This window comes from Nanorana parkeri, unplaced genomic scaffold (assembly GCF_000935625.1).
Source record: "Nanorana parkeri isolate BGI_ZX_2015 unplaced genomic scaffold, ASM93562v1 scaffold236, whole genome shotgun sequence".
NCBI classification, from domain to species: Eukaryota; Metazoa; Chordata; class Amphibia; order Anura; family Dicroglossidae; genus Nanorana; species Nanorana parkeri.
The window spans coordinates 1502194-1512166 of record NW_017306504.1 but is presented as its reverse complement, the minus strand read 5'-3'; the positions used below and the strand labels follow the sequence as shown (position 1 = coordinate 1512166).

General features: G+C 42.9%; 1 pseudogene; it reads right to left on the bottom strand.

The window, feature by feature from the left end:
• Nucleotides 1–6073: 6073 nt before the first annotated feature.
• Nucleotides 6074–6385, bottom strand: LOC108786948 (annotated as a pseudogene).
• Between the last annotated feature and the right edge of the window lie 3588 nt (nucleotides 6386–9973).

Here is a 9973-nt window from a genome sequence, read left to right as displayed (position 1 = left end):
CAAGCCCAGGCCGCGTTGATTAGGTGTATCAGGATGGAGGACTTATACGATCTTATGGAGGAGTCCGACAGTTGCAAGAGGAAGAGGGTGGGAGTCAGTTCCAGTGTGGAGCCGGTGACCGTTGCCACGACATCTCGGATCCCCAGTCAGAAAGGCTATAGCACCGTACACTCCCAGAATATGTGGAACAGGGAACCCACTGCTCGTAGACATCTTCTGCAAAGTGGAGAGATGGTTGGGTACATCTTGTGTAGCATAGTCGGTAGTCAGCAGTTTCCCGGGACATTTTTAAATGTCCTGGGAACATAAAATAATAAAATATTTTTTTTTTTTTAATACTCGCCTGATCCGATCCACCAACAAGCTCAGCGTCCCGCCTCTCACGCTGTCAGAATATGCATACAGAGCGTGCCGGTTACATTTAAACCGGCGCGCTGTGTGCAGCTTCTGAGAAGATTCGCAATTAGCGTAGCGGGAGTGATGAAAAATGCGCAACTGAGTTCCTCGCTATGCTGATAGCATATCTTTTTAGAAGCTGCACACAGCGCGCCGGTTTAAATAGTTTAAATAGTTACCGACATGCTCTGTATGCATATTCTGACAGCCTGAGAGACTATTACACAGGGTGCTTGTTATCCCCCTATGTGATAGCAATAGGGTTAGTGTACAAAAAAAAAAGTGTTTAAAACTTAAAGTAACATTTAAAAAATGTTTAAGTCCCCCGCTCCCCAGATACACAGGCGTCGGAGCGCCTACGTGTGCGAAAAACAACCATTGCTTTTGGATGGTAGTGAGGACCCAGCAAACAGAACACACGCAGGAAACAGCTGAAGACAGAAGAGGTAAGGGGGGGTAAATAATTCATTAAAATAATTATTATTTGTAGCCTAATGTTGTATAAAGTAGTGTTGCAGCAATGCAGAATGGCACCCTCTATAGAGGACTACAAATCTCAGCAGTACTTTATACAGAAATGCTATTGTTATATAAAGTATTGCTGGGATGTGTAGTCCTCTATAGCCTGTGCCATTCTGCATTGTAAATATTAGGGATGCACCGATATATCGTCCACCAAAACATATCGGCCAAAAATTTCACTTTTAGCTAAATGCCGAAAGTGCAATTTTTCTGCCAGAGAGAAAGTGAAAGTCGGCCAAGCGGTACGGGAGGAGAGCGCTGTGTTTGTGTTTTTGGGGGGGGCAAATAAAAATCTTGCACCAGGGCCCTTTGTTCCTTAGGTCCGCCACTGCTCGTACTCAATACCGAAAAACCAGTATTGGTGTATCCCTAGGTAATATTTATATTAATTAATGATATCATGCGTTGTGTTGAAATCCTGCTATATATAATGACATGCATTGTGTTGAAATTCTGTTTGTTTTACCTGTGTCACTCTCAAGTGTGATGTATCTTTGAGTGATTTAACCCCTTCTGCTTTAAATTAAGGCACAATGGATTGCCTAAAATTTGTTATTTCTTGTTTTAGCATTGAAGGGTTTAACTCAGCAGGTATATGTGCACACATGCAGGAGGGTTTTCTCAGTGGGTGTTCTCTTGTGTATTTATATTTATTGCTTTTATTTTTGTGATTTTATGGCTATGATTAAGGTGCCTTGGTGAACTGAAACATGTTAGCAATCTTTCTAGTTGCATTTATGCCTTTTACGCCATTAAGAGGATTCCTACGAGTGCCAGCTCTTTTGTACTTAATTTTGCTGATTGGGCCTGGCAGAGACTTATGCTGAGCATCACGGTTCCCATGGAATACTGTGTCTGAGAAGGTAGAACGTCTTTATATTTGCATTCTACGCTCACTGTTGCTCTACTTGGTGGCTGAAATGTGATCAGTAGGAGTAGAAAAATGCTCTAGCAATGGAAGTCAGTGGGAGTACAAGTTCCTCCTGGTTGCGAGCTGGTGTGTACACCCTGTCAGCAGATCCAAGTGGACCGATCTAGTGCAGCACCTAGTACATGTGCTTTATAAGTGCCCAAATCTTGGTGGTCAGTGGGGATTAAAAAAATACCCCTGTGTCAGTGGTCAGTAAAAAAAATGCCCTTCAATAGTACATTTAACTGACCAAAAGGGAGTAACTAGCAGAGGTTCTTTGTTAGGATTACATATTTTTTCATTGCAAAATAACATTTAAACAGGATGTAAATCACTCCAAAATGCAGGTAGTATCAGGTTTAGTGCATATGTTGGTCCTGTTTATGTGAGCTGTCTCTCCCATCCTCTGGAATTCTTTACCCCAACCTGTCCGTCTGTCGCCCACCTTGACTGCCTTTAGGCGATCCCTAAAGACTCATCTCTTCAGGGAAACTTATCCCACCTCAACCTAACTGCTCGACTATCACGTTCTCAAACAATTCATCCCCACGCAGCTCCCTCCTCATGTATCACTTCCCCCTCCCTTTTAGACTGTAAGCCCTCAGGGGCAGGGCCCTCCTTACCACCTTGTCTTGAATTGTATTGTGATTGTAATGTCTTCCCTATATTGTAAAGCGCTGCACAAACTGTTGGCGCTATATAAATCCTGTATAATAATAATAATAGCTGCAAAAATATTTGCACTGAATGATGCAAATCTTGTTATAGTTGCCAAAAGCACATCAAATCAAATGGTTGAGAAAGGCTCAGAGTTGGATCAAGAGCCACACTGATTGTATTGGCCCCTTTGGTGTCTTGAACTCAATGAGCAGGACATTGCTTAAGATAAGCTTTATGTTCAGCTGCAGGTACAAAACTTTATAAAACATTTCAGGTGTTTCAGGTGTGTTGGTTTAGTGTGTGTCTAAATGAATGACTCCACAATGTACCACACCATGGCACATATGTTGCAGTAACACGTTACAGCAAAGCACAAGTCTGAAAGGGCCCTAAAGTGGCTGTGGGGGTGCCCAGGACCAGACCCCACTGGGCCCCCCACAGCCTCAGGCCCCGGTACCGCCTGCACCGGCGGTAGTTCCGCCACTGCAGAGCATATTTCTTTGGCAGTGACAGCCTTCCTTTTTCTCTCACTAAACCTTATGTGTCAACTTGCTTTTACTAAGAACATTAATTTCCCCCAAACCAACAACCAGATTTACAGGGTTATTCACAAAAGGGTGAAGAGTTTGGAGAAGTGAACAATCTAGGACAACATAGCTGATTAGGAAACATTCTCCAATTCAGCTCACTTTCCAGTTCGGCTATATTGTCCTAGATTGTTCACTTCTCCTGCCTTCTCGAAACCCTTTAGTGAATAACCCTGTTAGACTTTCAGATTCCAACTGTCATTTTCTAGGAATGAGTGTGGTCATCAGGGTCAGACAGGGCTCAATGCACTAAATTACATGAACAAAAACTGAAAACATTTTGAGAGTCATTATTTTACACTACAGTTTGTAATAATCTATAGAGGGCCTTTTTATAATTGACATAACATTTAGGTGGAGAAGGGCTTCACCAGTCTCAATGGTGGTTAGTAGCATGAGGGAAGAGTCTAGGGCGATTCTATGGTGTGGGTATGTGCTAACCTTGGTTCGCCACCACTGTGCTAGACTGATCATGTGTGGTCCTCCTTCCATCACTTTGGTGTGGCAGGATTGGCAAAGTGAGAAAAATAGAGAGACCCTATGCTATATGGCCTATCATTGGAAATCTACCACTTTAAGTTCTTCAGCCAGTTCATGCTTTTAAAAGCATATTCTGTTACCTATTTACATAGTAGGGGTTATTCACAAAGCTAGCCAAAGGATCAGCCATAGCTCCGGCTGATCCTTCAGCTAGCTTCGGCTGCCCGAGCCCCCCGATTCAGTAGGCTATAGTGAATAGCCCGTACAGCTCCCGAAGTTGGTCGAGCCGAAGGCATATGCTTCAGCTCGACTGAGCCGAGCTAAAAGCCGAAGCGGGCTGAACTGCTGGCCATTGGCCGGCCGAAAGCCTGCTACTGACAACTGGGCGGAGCCATCCGTCATCTCACGGTTGGCTCCGGCCACTTGCAATGACCAATCAGCTTCCCCTGGTTACCAGGTAACCAGGGGACCCTGATCGGTCATTGCAAGTGGCCGCTGATCTGTCATTACGATGAGAGCTCAGCAGGGCCGGCTTTGATATCACGGCTGACTCCGCTGAGCTCTCTTTGTAATGGCAGCTGGTCCCGGCCAATAGAAAACAGTTGGGCGGAGCTAGCGATCACTGCTAGCTCCGCCCAATCATTTTCAACTTTTTTTACTACGTTTTTTTACTGTTTTTCTTTTCTGCTCGGTACCACGGAGGTACTGAGCAGAATAGCGGAGCCAAATGCTGCTCGGCTATTCACTCACTGATGTTCGGCCCCTATGAGAATATTCCGAACAGCAGCGAGCAGGCTGCCGGAGGTTCAGCTCAGCCGATCCAGATGTTGGATCGGCTGAGTCGGGTCGGCCGAAAATGCAGAGCAAGTTCGGCCGACCCGAAGCCAGCTGAAGCAAGCCGATGTATGGCTGATTTCAGCCGATGTACGGCTGAAATCAGCCGTACAAGCCTGAAGTGAATAGCCGAACAGCGTTCGGCTCACTTCAATTCGGGTCGGTTATGCACATGGCTGCCATTGGCAGCTTTGTGAATAACCCTCAGTGTGTTCACTAACATTTTACACCCCCAACATAGGTGAGGAATGAAATTTAGTGGGTTAAAAGCAGTCAGTGTAGAGCATTAAAAAGTTTAAACATGCTAGTGCAACATTAAATCTTTTGATCTGCAACTACAGTATTTTTTCCAACAAAACATATTCCACTACCTATGTATGATCAAATATTTGATTACCTAGTGATGAAAAATATAAGGCACTGAATTGCTTTATTCCAGAAAACAGACAGTTCTGTTGATAACTGAAGAACCTGCAATTCTAGCAGCAAAGGTGATCTCAAAGCAGCATGACAGGTTAAACCTCTCTCATTTACTTGTAGGACCTGGAATCATGGAACTTTCATGGGTTTCCCCTTGGCACTCAGAGTAATAAGGGGATGCTGTTTCACTGCTAGTAGGCAAGGTTGGGCAGGCGATTACCTCTTGGGTGGACCTGGTGGTCCAGTCCGTCTGTGGCTGGTTCTTTTGCAGAGCAGATAACAGAAAGTCCCCACTGGATGGACACAGCAATTCTCCCACAACTGCCGCATGTCAGTCTGGTTCCCTGCAAAGGCCTATGTAAATGATGGTGTCCCAGCCTTAAGTGATATTCATGTAAAATGGGTTTTAAGCTATTGCAAATGCTGATGAAATCACTTACAATGGTTGCTGCTTATTGATGTTTAAAAGAATCAGCTGGTCTCATGAGCACTGGCCCTGATATACTGCTTTAGGGTGGCTCCTTTCTCAAGGAAAGCTCTATGGAGCCACCTTTGTGCGTGTTAGTAAGCTGTGTGTGTCTCCACAAACATATAGGAACAGCAAATCCCTCCTGGCCCTTTCTCCTCCCTCTACCCTTCTACAAGCTAGTACATGAACAGTGGCTAGAGATTGTGCTGTTTCTTGTGATCTTGCTTTGGAGAGAAGGTTCAGGGAAGCTGAGCTGAGAAACTTGAAACCAGCTGTTCAGAAACATGATGACTGTAAGTCCTTGGTCAAAATATATAAATACATACTTTTCTGAGCAATGTATATTTGTTTGATCTGGATTCCTTATTGAAAAAAAGTTTGAGAGTTTAATACTACCTTTAGCCCTGTTGTTAAACACTACTAGATATTTTGTCTGTTCAGGGTAATGAAACATAATGCATCTGAATGGTAAACTGAAGGCCGTGCCCCTACTAAATGGGAGAACTGAACAATAGTACAGTCTCTCTGGCAGTGCCTCCACTAAGTTGGACCTTGTGTAGTGTAAGCGGTACCCCCAATTGAGTTTACCAGGTTGTGACTGCAGCATTAGACCAGTGGAGGTTCAAGTGTTACTCCATTGTCCCCAGTGATATCTCTTCAACTACTGGACCAACACGTTGAGAGATCCAGTGAGTTGTCAGTGATTCAGTATGAGCTGGTCTTGCATGATTGTTGTCTAGCAAATCATTGATGAGATTTTTTGTCAGTGGGCTGGGCCTAGCTTTAACAAAAATCCTAAGCAGACAATTGAAAGGGTCTTGCCTGCAGGCTGTTGGTTGGCAGGTTGGAATGGAACTTAGCACGGACCATGCCACTGTTGCCATGAGCTCTTATCACCTTCCCCCAGATCACACGAGTTTTATTAGGCTTACCGCGTGGGGTCACCGTGTTATTTTTTGCATTGTAGATGTAGGCACATCTCTTGCCCAAGTAGAAATCTGTCTCATCTCGAGCATAGACCCCTTCAATTTTCAGCAGGGTTGTGTGTTCCCGTTGATTCCTGAGGCCTCTCTTGCAGCCAGCAAAGGTCGCTTTACTGCCAGACATTTTGTATTTGTAATGTCCAGATGCAGACAGAACCGCACTGGATTCCAAGATGGAGGAAAAGGCCAAACAAGTATATTTTAAGCAGCAACTTTTTAAATTGTGTTTTGCATAATTATCTGTCTGTCCTGGTGAGAATGGTCACTAGAGAAAATAGATTCTGGCATTGAAACAGACAGCATGAAAAACCCGATAGGGTTTCTAACCCTAAGTTATGATATCCAAAACTAAAATTTTAAAAAATGTGGGGGGGGGGCGGAAAAAAATGTTCTGCCCCGGGCGCCCATAACTCTGGTTACGCCACTGCTTTAGATAACATTTAGGTTCTGCCTTTAACTTTTCTGAGGCTGATTATACATACTTCATTGATACACCTAGGAGTACTCTTATTGTAGCAGGAGGACTGCGATCCCAACAGTGCCTGGATAGGTGGTGTACAGATCTCTCCTCAGAAGATTACAAAGATATAAACAGCCTTGACCCTTTAATAAAGGCAAAACCTTTGTACACCGTACAGTAATTTAATTCCTCAGCAAGTTGTTGGATAGATATAGATAAGCAGTCTTCAGGTGGTTCAGTAATCAGCACGCATTAGAGCTATAATACTGCTGAGTATTTGAGAAGAAACAAAGTTGCCATTCTCACTGAGACTAATATTGCTTACTGATGAGCTTCACATTACAGATGCCTTTTCAAGCTCATCTCTCAGGAAGGAATGCATTAATCTTCGTCACACAGCTAATACTGGTATTCCATGAGCACTCATTTGGCATTTGCCACTTAGCATTTTGTAGAAGATACTCTAGAAACAGGGCTTAGGTGCAATAATGTGTTCTATTTAGAATAAATAAGGTCACATTGCTATTGTATTCACGTGGGAAGGTTGGCATAAGGATGGCTATAGTAAGTATTCCTTGAGCTGCCCTTGCCCAGTATATGCTAAGAATTTCAGAACTGTCATCAAAATCTCTGTTTCAACATAATATCAGTAAATTTCAATGGGCACATTTCTGGGAGCGAGATGGGGGGGTTAATGGAGAGCCACATAGTGCATATATATATATATTCCCACCATAGTGTTGTGTTAAAGTCATGGACTTTAGGGTATGCTTTTGCACAGCACAATGCACCACACGCTAGGTGCACTGGTGTGTTGCGCCTGTCCTGGTGGGAATGCATTACGGCACAGCACAGTGCGTTACAGTTAAAAAAAATAATGCATGCACTACTTTTTAGAATGCAAAGCATGGTATTGCAGTACCATGTGTTGCAGCCTCTCACTGAGATGTATGTTGGGGTGCCATTTAAATAAATGGCAACTCAAAGCATGGGCACACACAGCGTGCAGTTACTGTGATTTTAGGGCAATGCTGTGGTATGATTCATTTCCTTTGGATTCAATCAGAAAAAGGGGTAAATCCTGGGGAAACATTGTGTGATAACCTTTCAAAATAGGTCCCTTAGTGTTGCAAGCTGACTTGAAAAATAAAGGCACTACATTAATGCACATGTAGCTTTAAAATTATCACCTTTTTTATGTAGGTTTTATTAGAACTTATTTTCTAGTTAAACAATATTTACATTTTTGGTTTCCATAATTGCCCTCCAGAAACGTTCCCCTTAACGGCAGTTTATTTTAGAGAATAAATGTGAGGGAAAACAACAATATTAGCTGACTTTGCATTACTGCTGACTGATTAGGGTTGAACATTGTACACTAAGATCTTGAAGGTTACATGATCCTCCTCAGCTGTGTATACTTTTCTCAATGGATTAGATGTTACTTGGACAAGCTGTGAAAGCTTGTACTCCACTTCTCAAAATAGAACTTTCTTCTAGATCTCTTTCCTTATTCTGGACCCCGTACCTACGTCCTTTTAACTCCTACAAATATTACATACTCACTTCTAGTTTTCTATTATGGATTATCTATATGGAAGCAAGTATTTACAAAATATTGATTATAATAGAATGTAAAAAGTGGATGAGCAAAGTGAACTTGGCTTCTTATATTTTATCCCACTTCTTCTGTAAGTGTAAGTCCCCATTCACACCTGAATGTGAAGTGTGAACACGTGTCACGTTCATGCACTTTCATGTATGTATGGGTTTTTTGGCATTTTAACATGTGCAAATGCAGAGGAAAAATGCACTTTATCCTGGCCGCATTTGGGGTGATTTGGTAATGGCACAGCAAGCACGGTTTGCATTTTTGAGTCATGCTCAGGTGTGAATGGGGACTTTAGTGAAAATTTCGGAAAAAGTGTGTGTGTATTCAAAGCTTAAACTTAACCAGTTGCAAATCAGGAAAAATCAAAAATGTGTAAGCAGAGATTAACTTCAGTGAAACATCCATCTCAAATGATCCAAAGATTTAGGTGTACGTTTAATAAACCGTGATAAAACTAGCTTTATCACAAGTTAACTTTACTCAGCAGATATCTTTGTTTTTCTCGGCTGCACAGAGGCTGTTTAATAACCTGCGAAAAGAAAACTTATCACACGAAACAGCTGTGAAAGGCTGAGATAAGTCGTCACGGTGACCAGTAGAGAAAGCAATGTGGGGATCATAGTTTACTCTGCCAAACCACCCAATAACAATATTACAAAGCACCTCTATAGCAAAGTGCAACAGTTATTTTTCTGTTAAAATGATGAAAATTGCTAAAAAGCAGGATTTACATGTTCCGATTTGTTCAGCATGTACTAGTACAAAAACATGAATCAAACTACCAGAGGCGGCCACAATGCGAGGCAGTGATGGGGTTAAACATTCTGAAGGGGCACTATGATGAGCCAAGCAATGTAAGTGGGCACTCTGACACATGCTGGAAATTAGAATGTTTGGCGTCCCTGAAAAAAGCCCGCTGTCCCGAGATAGGTGCATCAGCACTGTGTGTGTGCAAACACACCAGCAGCATTTATTAATGCATTATAAATGGCGGACCATGGTGGCGAAATGGTCCTACAGACTGTTATGTGTGGAGTGCAATGTTCACTGCATCTGCCTGTAAAACACCGCAGCTTGTCTAAACTGTAGTTTGTCCGGGCACAGCGCATATTACAAGCGATTGGGCGTCTCTACAGACGTCTGAACGCTTGTATGTAACCAGCCACCGCTGGCTGTTTACATTCAAAGCCGATTTCCCGTTCGTGCGTGCCGCATAGCGGCGGGCACGAGCTGGGCTGGTTAGGACGTTTAAAAACGCCCACCCACATTCCGTCCACTGTCCGGCCCTTTAATTACAACGCCTGGACAGCAGGTGGTTAATTATTTAATTCATAAATATAGGTACATTCCCATTACTTTCTGTGTACTTATCACCAGGATGAGAAGAGGTGAGATATTTCAGTTCCTACCTGACTTATCACGGATTATTAAACACCATTTTCTAGACTTTTCACTTTGCTAAGGTGAAAAAAGCCTTTTCACTGCTTATCACACTCTTTCACAGTTTATTAAACGTACACCATAGGCTCCTACAATTTAATGCAAATCATGACTTTTAATGTGAAAGTCAAGTTCAACTCCTGACCCCTCGCACCTATATCTCTACTTGTCAGTGAGGCTTTCCTTCTCACTAATGGACC